Below are 20601 nucleotides of genomic sequence, written 5' to 3' on the forward strand. Positions count from 1 at the left end.
TAGGGCTTGACGTTGACCGGTGTGTTCTCTCAGTGGAAATGAGTCAGAAGGAGTCTCCCCGGGCCTGGAAGGGTGGAGCTGGGATGGGTGGGCCTGAACCTGGAGTGAGATCTTCGTTCAAATCCTGGCCCTCCTGCTTACCAGCCAAATCACCATCCACTGGGCAAGTCAGTTAACCGTTCTGAGTCTCAGTTCCCCCATCTCGTCAAGGGAGTGAGCAGGCCCAGTGTTACCGTGAGGGTTAAATGAAATAACGTGTGCAGATGAATCTGGGCTCCGTTGCAGGCCCGGAGAGGTTGAGTTAGAGAATTAGAGCCTGAAGCACAGTAAGGTGGAGACTGTTCAGTCTGTCTTAGATGCGGAAATTGGAATCCAAAAGGAAGAAGGGGGAGGGGAGGAGAGAAGGAAGGAAACGGAGAGAAGAACTGAGAGGGAGTCTGGATATTTTGCCTTAGACTTCCTCTGCTTCCCCTGGACTCCTGTCCTCACCCCACACCCCGCTCCCCCCAACATGCGAATGTCTACTCCAAGACCCTGGCGCCTGCCTTCCCAAAGCCAGCACCTGTCCATTCCATCTCCTCCCTGAAAGGCCTTGTTGGAGAACAAGGACGCCACAGTGACCAAGTGTATCTGAATGTTGATTCCTTCGAAGTCCAAGCTGTTTGAAAGCTGGGAAGGCAATGAGCAGGAGGAGGAGAGTTGGTATGAGGCAGAGTAAAGGGGTGGGGGAGAATTGGCCTGGAGAGGAGGAGGCAGAGGGTTGGTTCATGTCTTTCTTCAGGTCACAGTGGAATGGGCCTTCGGTGCTGCTCCGTGGCTGGCCCGTGCACTCCCCTCGCCCGGGTAGCCCACCACTTTCCTAGACAATACTTCATGCCTCTCCTCCCCCACCTTCACTCTCAGCCCTTGACCTTGCTTCCTGTTTCGCAGTGAAAAGAGATGCAATCCCCAGAAAGCTTGCGTGAGCTCTCGCCAGCGCGTCTGCCCACACGTGCGTCCATATCTGTGACCTGGCCTGTTACACTACCGGGGTGGTCACCTCCTGTTGTGCGCTAGACACCTTCTCTGTTCCAGAGTCTCCCTTGTCTCCCCTCACATCTACACACACGTGATGTAATTTCTCCCATTTAAAACAAGGAAACCTAGACCCCGCCTTCTTCTTTCTCTGCCCCTTGCAAGCCAGCGCTTGCTGCCTCCAGCTCTCTTCCCCACCTTTCTCTCGTGAATCCCCGTCAGGCTCTCCCGCTTCCTCTCTACCCACAGCCCTGGTAAAGGTCCTGCGGCGTTCAGTCCGTTGGTCAGCGTTCAGCTCTCATCCTGCTTGCTCTCAGCAGCGTTCAGCACAGTCGCTCACCTCTAGTTGAAATACATTTCTTCATGTGGTTCTCAGGATGCCACTTTCTCCTGGATTTTCTCCTGCCTCCTGGGCTGTTTCTTTTCTGTGTCCACTCCTCATTTCCTCCCATCCCTCTGTGTTGAATGTTGGGGGTCCCCAGGCTGTCCCCACACTTCTCATCTGTATTCAGTCCTTGCTGATCTTAAATTCCAGCTCTGTGCTGATGACTGCCAAATTGATATGGGTAGCTCGAACCTCGTCGGAATTGCACACTGTACATCCCACACTCGTTCGTACCTCCATTGGGCATCTCCTGTTTAACACGTCTGAAAACAAGCTCCTATCCCCTGCCCCAAACCTCCTTCCACGGTTCTCTCCATCTTGTTAATGGCACCTTGATCCCTTGAGTTGCTCTGACAAATAATCTTGGTGCCATCCTTGACTGCTTCCTTCTGCACACCCTGTGTCCAAAACGTCAGCAAATCCCGTCAGCTCTGCCTTCAAAATGTGTCCGAATCCGACCACATCTCAGCACCTCCACCACTACCAGCCTGGTCTGAGCCACCATCACCTCTGGCCTGAATTCATCCAACAGCATCTTAATTGTCATCTCTGTTCCCATGCTTGTCCCTGCAGTCTTAGCAGAGCAGCCAGAGGGGTCCTCTGAAAAAGTGAGTCAAAGCATGTCACCTCTTTGCGCAAAACCTCCCAGTGGCTCCTGTCTTGCTCAGAACAAAGGCTGGTCCTTACAGTGGCCACAAGGTCCCTTGTGAGGTCCCACCCCTGACGTCTCCACTCCAGCCACACCTAACTGCTAATTGTTACTCGCACCTGCCAGCTGGGCTCTCCCTGCTCCTCCACCCGGAGTTCTTCCCCCAGGTGTCTGCCAGGCTTCTTCCTCACTTCCACATGTGTCCCTCTGTGCCTTCTAGTACAGCCTTCCCTGATGACCCTGTGGAAGGTTTTAAGACCAGCCTGGTGTGCCCCAGCCCCAGCCTTATTTTTCTTCCATAGTACCTGTCACCATCTCACGCCCCGTACGTTTTACTTATTTCTTTCCTCTCTTTCTCACTAGAATATAAGATACACAGGACCAGAGATGTCATTTTTTTACAGCTCCCTAAACAAGTTGGCTTTGGCTAAGAGTTCACGTATAACCATCTAACTAGTAGAATGTAGAGCGTGTGCCTGACTGAGAGGGCAGGTGGGGAGTGCCCAGTGCCTGATGGGCCTTCAGGAAATATGGTGGAACGAATGAGTGCGCGTGAAGAGGACTCAGCAGCTGTTCTCTGAGTTTAGGGAAGCCCAGAGGAGAATGGGGTGGCCCCTGAGTCTGTTAACCATATCAGGTAAAATGTAGAAATGGGTGACAGAACAGGGCTGGGTGTCTTTGGGAAGAAACTAGGTGACCATCTGCACTCGGCCGGCTCTATAGTTAGCCAGACTACATGGGAGGAGAGCGCCTTTTCTGAGCTTTATGTAACAGATGTGATTTTGTATAAATCACACTTCCATAAACGGAATCCTATTTTAAATGTACTAACAGAGATTGCTATTTAAAGGAATCTGATGCCAAATTCTTTTGTAAAATGAATAACCGTCTCCTCATTTGTCCTTAGTGTCAATTCATATTCCCCCTCCAAATTTATGTTTACTTGAATCAAGGTATGCTTGTCTGAGCTGAGGAAATCTCTTCACTTTCCATTTTCTACAGTCTTTATACTCCTGTTCTCTTTGCCTCATTCTTCCTCCTCTTCACTCCTGCTTTTCCTTTAGGTGAGTTTTTTCTGAGACGCTGACGTAGAATCTTCTCCTGAAACACAACCAGAATTAGAATGTGATGGGCAGTGGCCGCTTCCCAGACCCAGTGAGTCCAGTCTGGGGGTGGAGCAAAGGAGTCTGTTAGGGGTGAGTGAACGGGGACTTGGGGTGCAAGGTCAGGTTCTCAGTGATGTTCATGCACAGCCAGGTTTGAGAACCACTGACCAAAGAGACAGCTTTGTGCTGTTTACCCATCCCACCTCTGAGCTTACACTGCCGAACTGACAGGCTGGACGAGCATCTCCCTCTTTGCAGAAGATGGCTGGGGTAAATTTGGCCATAGACTCTTACAGGACCAGCTGATTTGTCTGGAGGCTGCAGTTTAGGGCTCAGAAATAGCCCCTCTCAGTACATCATCCATCCTGCTGATATCTTAGATGAGACCAAGGGCCTGGGGCCACTGCCTGATTGAGTTTTGTTCAGGTGCTCTCCAGAGTGTCTGCCTGCAGTGAACTTGGGCTTCCCAGGGCCACCACCCCAGCTCTGTTTCCCTTTAAACTGCAATGGGTCCCTCCAAGAAAGCACAGCCGTGCATTATGGGGCATGGTGGAAAGTGTGCAAGCAACTAAAACAAGAACCTGCTTGTGTGGAAATAATAGAAAGTTGCCTTGTGTGGAGGTAGTGGAAGGTGGACAGTCTCTTCAATAGGAGAAGATAGACTTGTGGTTTTCCAGAAAACCGTGGTCGGTTTTCTGAAAAACTTTCTCCTTTTGGTTCTCACTAAACCCAAAAATTATGTACCTCCAGTAGGGCAGGTTGGAATTTTTATAAGATCAGAGGAATCTGCCTTCAAGATAACGTGTGCTGAGGTCAGGGCAGAGGTGGAGGAAACGAGTCGGCTTTGGCTAAGAGTTCAGTTGTAACCATCTGAATAGCAGAATGTAGAGCGTGTGCCTGATTGAGAGGGCAGGCAGCAGCCCCGCTGTGTGGCTTGACCTCTCTGTGCCTTCTTGTTCATAAAGTGTCCCCTGCCTCCCTCACATCATTTTCTCAGCATCAGTAAGGCTGCACGTGAAAGCTCTTTGAAGACTGTGCAGGGTCGGACAATAAATGAGAAACACGATTGTTGTGATTATTCAAGCAAACCTGGTATTTACGCATTTGAATGAGCCAAACAGGTAAATTGGGAATGTTTAATGTTACAGCATTCTTTGCTAGAGTCAAAGAAGATATCCTTGCTTAGCCACCCACTGTGTAAATGGGATTCTATTTATTTATAAACTGTATTTCATGAAAATTGGATCAGAGCTGTGTGAAGACCACCATCTGGAGCAAGAAAGCGAAGCCGCCGAATGGAGAGGGGTGTTGCTGACGCCCAGCTGGAGATCCCACACGGTCCGAGCCGCTCCAGGTTCCTCTACTGCAAGAACTCATGGGGCCAGTTCTTGGGGTCATTTGTGGAGACGAGAGGTAGAGGGCCAGTTATATATTATATGAGTGTAAGATGGAGGTATTTGCTGTAGAAACAGCACAAAAAATAAAGGTCCGAAGGATGTTTGGGGGGAGAAGTGGCGGGCCTCGGCATTGTCTGGAGATGACAAGTTGCTCCTGACTCATTCATTTGACAGACGGAGATGCTGTTAGGAAAGGGCCCTGGGAGGCGCACAAAGCCGGTAAAGAAAGGGTAGTTAGTATGCTCAGGGACCAGCTGTCAGTGAGGCACCACCTCCCCTGTGTCTTGAGATAGTCAGAGAAAAGTTGCTCTGTTTTACTAAAAGAAAAGACGCAAAAGTGAGCTCCCAGTTAGATGTCTGGGGAGTGTAGAGTGTGGAGGGCGTGCGGAGGGGAGGGAAGGGAGGAAGTTGGGCAGTCCTGGTGGTTCAGGAAGAGTCGGCGCAGGTTTCAACTCTGCACACCAGCGGTCTCTCTGGAAGGCCAGGGCGTTGCAAAAGGCCGCTCCAGCCTGGCCAGGCGATACTGGATGATGATGAGGATATGTCTGATGGGTGTGCCCTGGGCCTCCCTTTCTAGCAGTGACTTGCCCAAAGAGTGATGCTGATGAGTTCTCAGTGCGACACCTGTGTACGTGGCACTGGCGTTCAGGTTGCTTGGGAAGCAGAACCGAGGCTTCCTTTGTGACAGGAAAGCAGAACTATAAGGGAGGGGTGCCTTTCCGAAGCCATGGCCTCCGAAGATGGGGGACAGGGGAGAGAGGCCAGCCTGTCCTATTCCCTGGGACCCAGTGTCTAAGTATCTAGTCCTCATGCCCTGCATTCCAGGGCCTTCTGAAGGCATGTGTGGTCACCGTGAGCGTTGTCATCGAAGTTGTCGTGTGGGGAGAAACAGCTTGTGTGCAGGGGGAAAGGAGAGGCTCTAAGAGCCACATGAGAACTGGGCTATTCATGTCAGTGGGTGACATGCGCATGGGGTTTTAGGTCGGGGGACAAAAGTATAGGCAAATGTGACCTTTGCCTAAGGATGTGACAGGATGACCTGGCTGAAGGGGACTCTTGAGCAGAAGTAATGATAAATGAGGAGGGCCAGTAAGACTGAGCTTGTTGGCATCTTCTCCAGGTCAGGATGGGATTCCCCCTTTCTGTAACGGTCGCTCGCGTGCCCGATGGTCTGGTTTGGAACCTGTGGTAAAAGTTCTGGGGAGCTTTGGGGATGGGGGTCTCCCAGCGTGGTGACAGAAAAGAGTAGGAGGGATGCACAGCAGTGAGGGGGGGTTGACCAGGGAAGGCCCCCCAGAGGTTTGAAAGTGTGTGGAAGAACATTCCAGAAGTGGGGCTGCTCGCCCGGCTCTCTCACTTGGTCTCACAGAATAAGAGGAACCCTGGGACTGGTAATGAGGGAGCAGATGGAGAGGGGTCTTGTGTAGAAAGGGAGAGAGTTTTTCTCGGGGTTTACAAGCATCTTGGACAGTTTCAGAGAAGGAAAGATAGGTATTTGTCTCTGGCAAGAACTCTGAGAGCAATTTTTTTTTATAGGACTTATTTCCTATTTATTTGTGACTTCGCAGAGGTTCAAACCAATGAATAAAAATCAGTTTTCTTTTCACGTGAAGGGAATTCATTACTCCACTACTGTCTTCAGTTGTTTGCAGCCCTTCACCTGAGCCTGGAAAGATTCCGTGTGTCTGTATTCCTCGTCCACCTGGCCCTGTCTGGGGAAGAAGAACCAGCCATGGAGCTGCCGTTCCAAATGGGGACACCGGGGGAGGCCCTGGGGGGCAGGGGAGAGATGAGGAGCTGTTCCTGTGTCCCACATCCCCCCCACTGACCCCCAGGCCCTGGGAGTGGGGACGTCTATTCTGTCCAGACTATCTCCTGTCTCCCCCCGCCTTCTCCTCCCACCCTCTCTCACCCCTCCCCCCACGGGCTTTTGCCTCCATTACTCACCTGCAGCGGCTCTGGCCAGGTCACCAGTGCCATCCTTGTCATGCTCTGTGGCCCGTTCTCAGTCCCCCTCTCCCTACCCCTTCTGCAGGGTTTGACACAGTTGACAGCTCCCTCTGACTGAACGACTTTCTTCATGGAGAGAGGGAACGCCACGCCCTCGGGTCTCCTTCTGCCTCGCTGGCTGCTGCTTCTCAGTCTCTTCAGTTCCTCCTCATCTCCCCGACTTGGTTGGAATGTTCCAGGCTCCATCTGGGCCTCTTCTCCTTTTTAATGGCTCTCGTCCTAGTGGTCTCAGCCTCATGGCTCTATCCGCCTCTAACCTGATAACTCCCAAATCTCTGTGTGCAGCCTGGCCCTCTCCCCGCCTTCCTGGGAGGTCCAGCTCGAAGGATGCCCAGCAGGCACCTGAGTCTTAATTACATCTGAACCACGTTCCCGCTTCCCCCACAATCCCGCCTCCTCCCCCCTTCCCTGTCCCGTAAATGGTAGTTTCATCCTTCAGTTGCTAAGGCAAAAAACCTGGATTCCTTGCTTCTGTCTTTGATTCCTCTCTTTTTCTCACACTCCACATCCAAACTGTCAGCACATTGCGCAGCACTGCCTTCAGAATCTGTCCAGACCCTCTCCGTTTCCCCCCCTTCCACCACCACCACAACCCTGGTCCACTGCCTGTCCACTCTGGATTGTTGTAACACTCTCCTCGCTGTCACCCCAGCTTCCTCCTACTGTTGTCAATACAGTGGCCAGAGGAATCCTTTAAAGAAAGAGTCAGACCCTGTTACTCCTCTGCTCAGAGTTCCTACAGTGGCTGACAAGGCCCTGCACGATCTGGCTGCTTCCTGCCCTCCTCTCACTCGGCTCCAGCCCTGCCAAGCTTCTTGCTCTTCCTCAAACACGCCAGCCACACTCTTGCCTCAGGACTTTGGCTTGCTGTTCCCTTGGACTGAAATACTGTTCCCTGATATCCACACGGCTCCCTCCCTCACTCCCTTCAGGGCTCTGCTCCAATGTGACCTCACTGGGGAGGCCATCTTTGGCCATCACATATAAAATTGCAGCTGTCCTGCCCCACATTCCCAGTTCCCTTTTTTGCATCGTTTTTCTCCTGTGAGCACTGATCACCATCTGATACACTGTACTTGCTTGTTGCTTTGTTGATTGTCCGCCTCTATCCGCTAGAGTGCAAGTCCCATAAGAGCTTTGTTTTGTTCACCGCTGCATCCCCGGTGCCTAGAGCAGTGTCAGGCGCAAAATCTGGTTGAACGAATCAACTTTAAGAGGAGAGGCAAATTGTGATGTCCGTGAATCCTAGGGTCACAGGGTCTTAAAAAGCATCTTGTGTAAACTCTGCTCCCGTGACTGAACACCGCCATCCTGGGCCACGCATCAGTGCCCACCACCCCAGGTCTCCTTGTCCACCTCTCACTGAACCTGGCTTCATTATTTTTAAAGCCAGGTGTGTTGAGACATAATTTACACTCAGTCAAGTTCACCAGGCCAGCCCATGGTTAAGATTCAGTGCTCTCACCACTGTGGCCCGCATTCGTGTCCCAGTCAGGGAGCCACATCACCTGTCTGTTGGTTGTTAGACTGTGGCGGTTATGTGTTGCTGTGATGCTGAAAGCTATGCCATTGGTATTTTAAAATACCAGCAGGGTCACCCATGGTGGACAGGTTCCAGTGGAGCTTCCAGACTCAGACAGACTAGGAAGAAGGACCTGGCCACCACTTCTGAAAAAATTGGCCATGAAAACCCTATGAGTAGCAGGGGAGCATCGTCTGGTACAGCAGTGCAAGGTGAGAGGATGGCACGAAAAGACCGGGCAGGGTTCTGCTCTGCTGTCCGCAGGGTCACTAGGAGTCGGAATGGACTCAACAGCACTAACAGCAACAAGAGTTCACCATGGTTAGCATACAGTTCTGTGAGTTTTGACAGGCACGTACAATTAGGTAACCTCCAAACAATCAAGATTTAGAATAAGTCCATCACTCCCAAAATTCCTTCATGGCCCTTTGTAATCACCCCTTCCCCCAGCCCCTGGCAATGACTGATCTGTTTATTTCTATAGTTCTGACTTCTCCAGAATGTCATGTAAATGGAATTATGTAGTACGTGACCTTTTGAGTCTGACTTCTTTCGCATAATGTAAGAGTCATCCATATTGTTGGCTTGAATCAGTAGTTTATTCCTTTTTATGGCTGAGTAGCCTTCCATGGTGTGGCTCGACCACAGTTTGTTGATCTGGGTCCAAGTGGAAGGACATTGGGATTGTTTCCAGTTGGGGAGATGCTGAATACAGAACCTGGCTGCCTTGAATTCTCACTCAAGGGTCCCCTTCCAGCCCTGAGGCCTTCCATTTCACAGGTGTTAGGAATTGAGGTATCTGGAGACCTGTGTGCCCTTTCTTCCCCATCGCTCCTCTCCACCACCACATTCCCTGACTTCTGTCCTCTTACCCAGCCTTCTGTGGTTCACCATCCTAGCTGGTCTCCTTCGCACATGCCCACTTTATCCGCATTCCTCTTAGAATGGGGTGCCCAGAGCTGAACGCATTATTCAGTGCCGGCAGACTCTCTGGAGCATGGTAGGATGGATCCGTACTCCAAGTGTGGCTGAAAGCTGTAAACCCAAGGATTGGCTCTTGTTCTAGATCTCATAATTCTGTGATGTAGCTCAAAATGAAATTAGCTCTTTAAATCTTACTTTATTACAGTAGCCATTTCATATTGCTAACGAACTTAGTAGGAACTCCCAGGGATAAGTTCAGCCCTTTTCACCTGGTCTCCCGTTCGACCATATGCCCTTGCATTCAGGGCCCAGGTGGACTCTGTCCTATTGGTTTTCATCCATGGTCATACTCTACTGATATCATCCACATTACTTTTGCTGTTGCTCCCAACATCAGTCAGATCAATCGCTGTGCCTTCTCTATACCCTCACTGGTAAACACAGGGAGGAGGACACAGGCAGGGGTGCCTGTATGCCTTGTCCCTAAGGTGATGGTAACCAATAGTCAGCACCTGGACCAGCGGACATCTCCCCTCCTGGCCCTCCCTGTCTAGCCCAGCAATTGCCCAACTTTTTCAGCCAAGGGTCAGATAGTCAATGTTTTTGGCTTTGTAGCCAGCTGCTGCAGCTGTCGCTTCTCCCCCTCCACCCCTTCCTTCTCCTCTTCCTCCTTCTCCTCTTCCCTTTAAAAATGTAAAAACCACTGTTAGCTCACGGGCCGTACACAAACAGTCTGCAGGCCAGATCTGGCTGACAGTCAGTAATTTGGGACCCGTGGGAGCCTGTCGTTTCTCATCCTTGCCTGTGAGATGTTCTAAGAGACTTTGTTAAATGCCTTGATGCTGGAAATTCAGACACACACCATATCTACTTGGTTTTCCTGAAATGTCAGCCTAGAGTCTGAGAAGGAAATGAGGTCAGTCTCACAGGACTGGCTTCCGAGAACTCATGTTGGCTCCCGGTGATCGGTGCTGGCTTTTCTTTCGGGAATCTCTCGTGGGTAATGTGTGGAGTTTTACCTTCTTCTCTTCCGGTAAATCACAATTACCCTCACCCATGTCTGGTCTCGGGTAGGGCTCCCTCTCCCTACAGTCCCACCACAACCCCTGAGAGCGCGCATCACCTTCGCTCGCTCTCCTAACCCCTTGTCTGTTGCTCATCGGAGTCAGAAGCCTGAGCTCCCTCAGCGCCCTAGGGCTCCCTGACAATCTCCCCACTCACCTGGGTTTTCTCTTTCGCTGCTCTTTCTGCCTTTTTCAGTTCAAAAAGCATTCTGAACAGAAAAGACTAAAGCAAAACAGGACTTTATCATCGACTTTACACCATTGGCTGAAAGCTGTGTACCCATCTCTTTGTGGTCTTTGTCATGTAATAGGAGAGGCTTTTCAGGAAGCCTCATCTCATTTTGGCTTTAGCCTTCTGATACTACTCATCAGTCTGTGCCGCTCGCAGACAAAGGCATAAGTAAGTTGTGCACCCATACTGGTTTCTTTTTTCATAAAGCACTTCTGAAATTGCACAATCAGAGGAGAAGGAAGGAAAGAACAGGACGAGGACAGAGGACCCTCCTTCTCTCCCTTAAAACGGTTCACTCATTGACCACAGGATCCACTTTCTTTCGTCTGTGTGCCCTCCAGCAGCACCTAGAACAGCGTCCTGCACCCGGGCAGCTGGTCCAGTTGCACAGAGTGTCCCTCACAGTCTGTGTGAAAGGCCCACCAGGAGTCGTGTAGCACAGCCTCACAGCCTAGATGGTGGCCCTGCCCTGTGTGTAGTGGGTCCTCGCTCAAAATCACACTTCCTCAGCATTTCCACCTTTTAAAAAAAATTATTTTACATATAACATTAAATTCACCATCTTAGCCAGTTTAAAGTGTATAATTCAATGGCATTTAGTCCATTCGCAGTGTTGTGCAACCATCACAACTATCTGGTTTCAGAACACTTTCATCACCCCAAAAGGAAACCGCATACCCAGTGAGCACACTCCCCATTTTCTGCTCCTGCTGGAACCTGGCACCCAGCAATCTGCTTTCTGTCTCCATGGCTTTGCCTATTCTGGATATTTCCTGTAAATGGAATCACACAACATGTGACATTTTGTGTCTGGCTTCTTTCACTGAGCATAATGTTTTTGAGGTCCATCCATGTCGTAGCTGAATCAGTTCCTCCTTTTTGTGTTTGGGGGTGTATTTTTATTGTGTTAAAATATGCGTACCATAAAATTTACCGTTTTAACCACTTTGAAGCGCCCAGGTCAGTGGTCCTAACTACATTCACATTCTTGGGTAACCGTCACCACCATCCGCCCATAGCACTTCGTCATCTTCCCAAACTGAAACTCTGTTCCTGTTAAACACTAACTCCCCCCAGCCCCTGGCGGCCCCATTCCACTCTGTCTCTCTGAATTGGACTATTCTAGGGACCTCATACGAGTGGAATCAGACAGCATCTGTCTTTTTATGTCTGGCTGACTTCACTCAGCATAATGTCATCAAGGTTCATCCATGTTGTCACATGTGTCAGAATCGCCTCTTAAGGCTGAAACGTGTTCCACTGCGTGGATAGACCACATTTTGTTTGTCCATTCCTCCGAGGATGGACACCTGGGTCGCTTCCCCTAGTGTTTCCCCCTTTGAACACTCCTGTTTCTTCAGCTGTTCCGGGTGCTTCACAGTCCTGGCCGCCCTCCCCCCAGCACGGGGTCATCCACCTCGTCAATTGCAGGAGTGACTGACGTTTCTGAATCTTCTCAGCTTCTTTCCTCCATCTTCCCTTCCAGATTATCCGACTGCAGGCTAGCGCCTTTCTTTGTGCTAAACCCTTTGGAGTCTGTGTGACCCGGACGGTTCCGTTGCTCTCCACCTATCAGAAGCAGAGGCTGGTTGGGGGCTTTTGAGGGAGAAGGAAGCGGGGAGCTGCGATCCTAATTTCTGCAGTCCGCAGCTTAGGAAGCAGATAAGGTACACGAAATACTAAAAGGAAAAACAAAATAGTCTTAGTGTGGGCTGCTGTAACCAAATACTGTGCACTCAGTGGTTCAAATCACGGGAAGTGACTTCTGACAGTTCTGGAGGCTGGAAGTCCGAGATCCAGGTGCTGGCTCACTCAGCTCCCGGGCAGGGCTCTCTTCCTGACTGGCAGACTCCCTCACACAAGGAGACAGAGAGTGCCTGGGGCCTCTCCTTATAGGGCACTGATCCCATCATGAGGGCCCCACCCTCATGACCTCATCTAAACCTCATGATCTTGCAAAGGCCCCACCTCCAAATACCATCACCTGGGGGGAGGGGGGGCGGCTTTGACGTATGAATTAGGGGGCACACAATTCAGGCCAGAGCAAATACCTTTTATCAAAACATGGAAATGAGTCAAAGTATTTAGCTCTCTGGAGCCTTGCTAAGTACGGTACAAAGGAAGCGTAAGAAAGAAGAGCTGGATATCATTAGTTAGGCAGCTTATACTTCAATATCAGCAAGAATTTTAACAGGAGAGAAAGCAAGGTGACTCGGGGGAGGAAAAGATGGAGCATCCTAGACAGGAGAGTGGGGCAAATGAGGGATGAAGTGCTGCTCAGGACGTCGGCTTGGAGAGGACTGAGCAGAGCAGGCCTTCTCACTCTGTCAGCCCATCCACGTGCCAGGCACAGTGTGTGCACTGGGGGAACAGCAGGAACCCAGGCCCTGCCCTCACAGAGCCCACTGTCTAGTGGGGAGAGACCAACAATAAGCAAATGAACAAACAAGGGAACTTCAGGTGGTGATGAGGGCCTCTGCAGGAAATGACCAGGCTGGTTGTGAGTCTGATAAAGAGATGTTGCAGGGCAGGGGGTGGGGAGATGCTTTAGATTGGAGCCGCTGCCCGGGAGGTGGTGGTATTTGAACAGCCTGAAGAAGGAGGGAAATCCAGCTGGGTGAAGAATGGGAGGAAGACCCTTGCAGGCACGAGGAGCATCAGAGACAGAAAGTTGAAAAAGTTTGAGGAGCAGAGGCAGCCAGTGTGCTTGGGGCATCATGAGTAGAAGGGAGAACGGGAGTTGGTGCCCGCGCACGGCCTCGTCGGCCACGTGGGCGTGCGGACTTCATTCCACGTGTGGTGGGGGGCTCTGAGCGGGGCAGTGGGATCTCACGCTTGGTTTGTGGAGATTGCTCTGGCTGCTGGGTGGAGAGCAGCTTCAGGAGGGCCAATCCACTTGGGAGGCTATTTCAGGGGTCCAGTGGGGATGAAGTAGTGGCTTGGGCTTGGGGGAGGCAGAGACGATGGAGAGAAGCTGAGGGATTTGCCGGGTGGACAGGACATCATTGCTGCTGGGTTGGCTGGGAGCAGGAGGCCAAGGCACCATCAGGGATGACTTCCGGGGAGATTGTGAGAGGAACAGCTGGGGAGATGGGCGCGCCAGCGGACGTTGAGAGTTCAGAGCCACAGGCCTGACATCACGAAGGAGTGAAGATGGGTAGAGATCTGGGGATGAGCCACCAAAGAAACTAAGGGACCAGCCCTCCTGGGTAGGAAGCGAGGCAGATAGTGGCCGGCATTGGCCCTGTGCTGGACTGCAGGGAGTTGCTGAAGGCAGCGCAGGGTGGGCACAGGGCCCTGGGTTTGCATCCTGTTCCACCTGCTGCGCCTGTGCTGCTTTGGGCAACTTGGCTCGGAAAATAGGGGGCCGTAGGGCCAAAGGGCGGATGAGAAGCAAATCCCCGAGCGCAGCGCCTGGTAGAGGCTCTGCTGCTGCTGCTGCTGCTGCTCCCGCTTATCTGGTGACAATGACGATGACTACCCTACTATTATTATTTCTGATCAAGGGAAGAATTAAAAAGACTTGCTGTTAGATACCAACTTCCAAGTATCACAGCCAAGACCAGAGCCATCTTACTCAGTGCTGAGGCGCCCAGCCCCAGAAGGCTGCGTCTGGCTTTTTGTGCCTTGCTTGTTCCTCCCCTGAGGTTCACGTGATCTCGACTTGGTTCTGAACTCTGTCATCCTCACTCAGGCTCGAGGCCCGGCTGTGAACTTGAGCTGTCCCCACCTTGACCGTGACGTGCAGCAGCTTTTTGCATCAGTCTCTCCTGGAATCTCACCCGCCCCCCATCGCCAGCCTTGCTCCTCCCCGTGTGGATCAGATGGATGGCCTGGAGGATCTCTTTCTGCCCTGATCTCAGGATCAGGCAGTCCAGAAGAAGATCCTTTCAGCCTGTGTTAGTTGATCTTGGCTCGTGGACTCTGGAGGGTATTGGGTGGGAGGCTGGGGTGGGAGAAGGATGAAGCCCAGACTAAGTCGCACGTGTTGACAGGACCACCTCTTCATCTTTAAGGCATTGCCGATTCCCAGGCCTCAGCCCCGAGGTGGGTGGTCATCGGCGAGGCCATTGGTGGTGGCCCTCTTTGCCTTGGCTGAGCACATGCCTCCCCACCGTGTACTCTTCATTTCTCTTCTCTGTCTCCCTTCTGTCTTACTTTCCCCTCCTGCCCTGCCTGGTCTCGGATTTTCCTTCTCTTGGCCTGGCCGGTGGGCCCTCTGGTCTCTTGCATCAGGACCTGCCCCCCAACCCAGGCACCTCCTCTGTGCCTGCCCCTGCCGTGGACCCTTTGCGAGCCAGCCCAGGCTTGGCAGCCCAAGTGCTGGGCCCCAGCCAAGAGCTGTGTGCGTGACCGGACAGTGCCCAGCTGGCTCCTGCAGGCCGGGCTGGGCCCTGCTCCCTACAGAAGCAAGGCCGACGGTTTGCCATTGGCTGCGGCCTGGCTGAGGCTGTCCTGAGGGATCAGAGGCCCCGAGGAGGGAGGAGGAAGAGAGGCTGAGACAGCCGCCCTTCCTGCGGTGCCTGTGGATAATTGGCCCTCCGGAACCAGCTTGGGACGCGGGGGCCAGCTGGGTCAGGAAGCGCTGTACAATGCTGCTCTTTCAGGGGGACAGTGCCTGGTCTTGGGTCCCGTGTGACTCCAGAGAAATCTGGAGAACAGCCTGTTCTCAGAGGATGTTCTCCAACCTAGACCGGAGGTGAGAAACCAAGCCCAAACTTCCCACCCTCTGCCCAGGGGAGGTCGCCCAGGCAGTGCCCAGTTCAGAACCCAGTGATTCCTTCAGAGAGAGTCTGGGGAGGGGGGGAAGGAGAGCGGATTTTGCCCAGAGACCGTGAATCAGGTCCCTGGTCCTCTGGGAGGGAGGAGCCCAGGAAGCCGTCAGCCCTCGAGGATTTAATGATTTATTAAGATCCTCTGTCCTGCCTTAGCAGCTGTGGGCCGCCGGGGAGGAGGGCAGGGTGCTTGCCCGGGATTTTAATCATGATGGGGAGGTAAGACGATGTAATATACTAGGTGTCAAACACATGCAGAGAAATAGGGATTCAAAATGAAAGAAGGAAAGAGGATGAAATATTGGCCAGAGCGGCCTGGCAAGCCTAAAGGAAGGTAGAGTTTGGTCTGTGCCGGGAAGACGGCGGGACTAGGAATGCAGAAGGATGCGGAGGAGCGGGTGACGCGGGATGGCATTCCAGGCACCAAATATGACGTAAGCACAGGAAACCATCGTAGCGGGGCACTTCTGCCCTGGAGACATCCTGGAGCTTAACATTCTGAGGGCCCTGGAGAACCACAGCCTGCATTCAAGAGCCCAGAATGCTGGACTCAGCCTCACGTACGAGCATGAGAGACCTGGGCACGGAGACCGGGCAGCAGGCCTGCCCCCTGGGCTGGACCCTGCCTCTTAGGCGCCTCTGCTGGGGATGTGTTGGTGGGAGATGCTGGGTGTGTTGGCTGCAGTAGGCGGGGTTCCTGTGCACCTGCCAGAGCTGCAAGGGAAGGGCCAGGGCAGGCCTGGCAAGGCCAGGCGGGCCCTGGGGTGCCTCGTGGTGGTGGGTTCAGGCAGGGACTCTGCTGCACGGCCCAGCGCTAGGCTGGCCCTTTGTCAGTGTGCTGGACGCATGCTGGGGCTGTAATGTGCACACAAAGGCCGCTCCACGCTTTCCTTAGTCGGGCCCCGCAGAGGGAGCTCCCCACACTCAGGAGGATGGAGGGCGTTCGTATCAGGTCTCTGTCCTGCTCAAGAGCCTTCTGTGGATCCCGGGATCCGTCAGGAAAGTTTCCTGCTCTGATCTCAGAGCCCTCCGCCATCTGAAGGGCCTTTATGGAGTCTAAAAACGAGAAGAAACCTGAACATCAACGAATCCAGCCTGAGCCATCAGCCTTTTTCACAACAGCCCTGAGGAGATGAGGAGAGGTCGCCTCCCCTCTGCCTGTGTGCTGCTAATAATGAGGGGTTCTGTCTTTCACGAGACGGCTTTAAGTTTACTCAGAAAGTGCCTCCCTGTACTTCTACCCATCGGTCCAGCTTTGATCTTCTCAAGTCATTCCTCCTCCCACATGACCACCTTTCAGAATATTAATATTCTTCTAAGTTTTTTCCAGGTCTCAGGTCCATTCGAATCCAGGTCACTCTCTTTTAGAAGTGATTTACTTTGTCAGTTTCCTTCATAATGTATAAAGCCTAAAACTAAATAGCGTTTTATGTATGAATTGATCTGCATAAAGAATTGACCCATCCCCTCCCTCATTCTGAACGCTATACTTCTTTTAAGGCATCCAGAGCTCAGACTTGCATTTTGATCAACCACGTCAAAGTTTTTGCTTATATTGAGTTAGCAGCCAAAGAAAACATCTTTAAGTCACTTTTGTAAGCGCCGCTTTGAGTCATATCTCCCCTGTGCCAGTGAGTTAGATCTAAATACAGGAAATTTCCTTTATACCTACTGGATTGCACCTTGTGAAGTTTACCCCATTTTTCCAGTCTGTGGAGATCATTTGGATTGTGAGTCTGTGTCTCTGTGGTGTGGAGGGCCGCATCTAAGTCTGGGGCCTGTGACTCAGAGCCTGAGCCCTGGAGCCACGCTGCCCAGTCTGAGTCCCAGCTTTGCACTTGCTGGGAGAGGCCTTGGGCAGTTTACACAGCCTTCCTAGGCCGTGGTTTCCTCATCTGTTAAATGGAGACTGTTAATACTAAAACTCACCTGCTTGTAGGATGTAGCATTATATGACTTTGACGAGATAATTGATACGAAGTGCTTATTTATTAGCACAGGGCCTGATAGTAAGCACTCACTAGCTGCTGTTATCTTGAGTATAACCACTGCTACAGCCAGATCACTTCCTCATTGTTTTAAAAATGGCTGTTTCTCACCCAAAACCCTCCTGGGCTCATCCTTTGCTTACAGCGTCCCCTCAGCCTGTGACACCCTGCTTCTGCTCTCCCACCTGTCGAGGTTCAAAACCTCTGAGCATCTCAGATGCTTCCATCTGCTGTGTCCCCTGTAGCCGGGAGCTCCTACTGGCCGTTCCTATTGATGTGCACTTTATAGCCCACTTCGTATTGGGTCCTTTCCCAGCACTCACTTCCGCCATTTTGGTTGAGGCCTTTATTCCTTCATTTCTCTGCAGTTAATATCTCCCTCCGTCAGCTCCCTACCTGCGGGCTCCATCACCCTCCCTCCAGCTCTCACACTGCTGCTGGCCCGTCGTCCACCAGCTGCTTCTGTCCCTTCCTGCCCTCTTGGAAGCCCACTGGCCTCACTCACCCAGCGCCACCTCCCTTTCTGACTTCATCCTCATCCTCCCTTGCCTCCACGGTGCCCTCCAGCCGCACCAGCCAGCATGCTCTGGGCCTTTCCATTCTGGTGCCTTTTCTCGTTGTGCCTCCTCCGCCTGGGTGGCCTGTCCTCTGCCACCCTGACCTAGACTCAGCCCCCCGTGAGCCCCTCCATGGTCCAGAGCTGTCACAGTGGGTCAGGGCTGGGCTTGAGGATCTGGCCCACCAAGGTTGGAACTGAATGGTATGACCTTGGGCAAGTTGCTCAGCCTTTCTGTGCAACATCTTAAATGCCCCCAAGTATGTATGAAGCGTAAATGGAAGAAGCAGGTAAATTACAGAGCTGGCACGTGGGACAGGTTATCCCTTTCTTCCTGTAAGAAGGCTTCCCTGAGCAGCATCAAAGTTCCAAGGGATTTCTCCCTACTTTCAACATTCAGAGCACAGAACATTCCTGATTTTCAGCCAACACACACACACGTAAGATCTGTAGTTACAAACTCATGGTATATTATTTTATGTTGCTTAAGGGAATTTTAAGTTGTTGTGGAGGTTTTTTGCGAGCAAGACTCATAATGACCACAACCTGGGGCAATCGGTCAGTAGAAACAAATGTTAGTGGAATAAATCTAAGTCCCACCCATCACAGATCCTCCCTCGAGGCCCTAACCTGGTTTCTAGAATTTTGGCCAGCATGGGTTCCTCTTCTTCCTCATGGCCCAGACTACTGACCGTCTGCCGAACCACCTGGAGCCTGGCCACATCCAGGTCAGCGCCTCCCTGCATCTGAGTCTCTTGTCATTTGCATGTTTATGTTCCTTATGACTCCTTACGGAATGTGGCCGACCTTTCCGGCCTCAGCACACGTGTTGACTTTGCCCAGAGCTCTGTCTGCAGCCGGGATCCTGTCATTGTCCTGGAGCCGGGGGAGAAACATACTTTAAACCTGTGTCCCTCACCTGAGGAAGTCTGAGGGAAAGAGGGTGGCCTGGGACGGGCTGGAAGCAGGAGCTGAGAAACGAGGTCTGAGGAGGACTCGTCCCAGGAAGCTGGCCCTGGGCCTCCGTAGGACACAAGTGCTGCTTCGCTGGGAGATTGGGGGGAATAAGCTCTTCTTTCTGGTAGCATGTTTCGTATGAGATTCCTTCTTGGCTGGTCTTCCCTCTGAGGGGAAAGGACCCTGTGTTAGCTTCCTGCGGCTGCCATGATAAATCACCACCGATTAGGTGGCGTGAAACGAGAAGTTTATTCCTTCACAGTTCTGGAGGCTCGAAGTCCACAATCAAGGTGTCAGCAGGGCCACGCTCCCTCTGAAGGCCCAAGGGGAGAGTCCTTCCTCTCCTCGCCTTAGCCTCTGTTGGCTCCCAGCAATCCTTGGTGTTCCTTGGCGTGTAGACACATTAATCCCTGCCTCTGTCTTCACATGGCCGTCTTCTCCCTGTGTGTCTGTGTCCCTGTGTCTTCACCAGACCTTCTTATGAGGACACCAGTCAGTGGATTTAGGGCCCACCCTAATCCTGTATGACCTCATCTTTACTAATTACACCTGCAAAGACCCTGTTTCCAAATAAGGCTGCTGTCACCCATGCTGGGGGGTTTGGACTTGAGCGTATCATTTTTGGGGAGACACAGTTGAACCCCCAGCAGAGCTTATGCTGTTGAAGGGTTGAGTCTGGTAGGGAGAAAAGTAGACTGAAGGAACCCAAAGTTATATAAACCAGATGCAAAAGAACGTATCTTGGTAAACCTTAGAAATAACCTATTTTATACTGTGCAAGCACATGCACGTATATGCACATGTACATATGTGTATGTATGTGTTTTTTCCAGATAGAGATTCAAAAGTAAAAAACAAATAATAAAACACTTAGAAGAAAATGTACAAGTCTACGAGTATAATCCGGGGCAGGAGAAACCTTATGTAAACGTAGAAGTTCTAAAAGATGAGGTAAATATATCAACAACCATGCAAACGTGTAAGAAAATACTCAGAACTCACTAGCAGCCAGCAAAAGACAAATTGCAGTACGATGAAATGTCGCTATACCCATCAGTCCAGCAAAAACGAGAGGGCGCGGTAACCCCTGTTGTTGGTGGGAATGCCTTCATACGTCGTGGGTGGAAATGTGCCCTGGTGGACCTTTATAAGAGGCAGGATGGCAACCTCACTGGGATCCAGACTAGAACTGCAAGAAAGTTTGGTTTGGGGTTTTTTTGAAAAAATGTAAATACTAACCATGTGCTGATTTTAAGGAATTATCCTCAAAATTTTCGGTGTGATCGTACTATTACGGTTAGTTTTTAAAAGTCCCTTTTTTTCTTGGGAGTTCATAGTGAATTATTTACAGGTAAATTGATAACAACGCCTGGGATTTACCTCAGAATAATCCAGGCAGTGCAGGTCGGTGGCCGATGCTGCGCCCTGGGCACAGGCCAAATCCAGACCGCCACTGCTTTGTGAATCAAGTTTTCCTGGGACAGCCACGCTCGTTCGGTTACAGGTCCATCTGGCAGCACCGAGGCTGCTTTCGCGCTACGACAGCGGAGTTGAGTAGTTGCGGTGGACGCCATGTGGCTGGCCCGCAGAGCTAAAATGTTTATTAACCGGCTCTTTACAGGAAATGTTTGTGACCCCTCGTCCATAAGGAAGCGTGTTGCCTACAAGTTCATGATCGTTGCTGCGGGGGGCTGACTATGTGAGAGCTGTTTAGACTAATCTTCATATTTGTGTGTGTTTGGACTTTTCCATAACAGAAAGTTTAAAAAAAAACTTTGACATGGTAGTCTCACTCCGAGGAATCTATCCCTTGGAAATAAAAGCATCAACTCATAAGGATCTTTGTATAAGAATGTTTACGAAAAGAGTTTACAGTGGTCAAAAACAAAAAACTGGAAATAAATTGATTGCCTACCAACGTGGAAGTGCTTATATGAATCACCACCCACGCACACCATGGAAGTGTGTGTCATCTTTTTAAAGAATGGACTCAGGTCTTACCAGTTCAAGTGGACAGCTTTT

General features: G+C 51.4%; 1 protein-coding gene across 3 annotated transcripts in view; it reads left to right on the top strand.

Annotated features, from left to right (window-relative positions):
• The window catches only part of HIP1 (huntingtin interacting protein 1), a 148613-nt gene that overhangs the window by 71656 nt on the left and 56356 nt on the right, over positions 1-20601 (top strand). The window lies entirely within an intron of this gene.

Source organism: Equus quagga, chromosome 7, assembly GCF_021613505.1.
Source record: "Equus quagga isolate Etosha38 chromosome 7, UCLA_HA_Equagga_1.0, whole genome shotgun sequence".
NCBI classification, from domain to species: domain Eukaryota; kingdom Metazoa; phylum Chordata; class Mammalia; order Perissodactyla; family Equidae; genus Equus; species Equus quagga.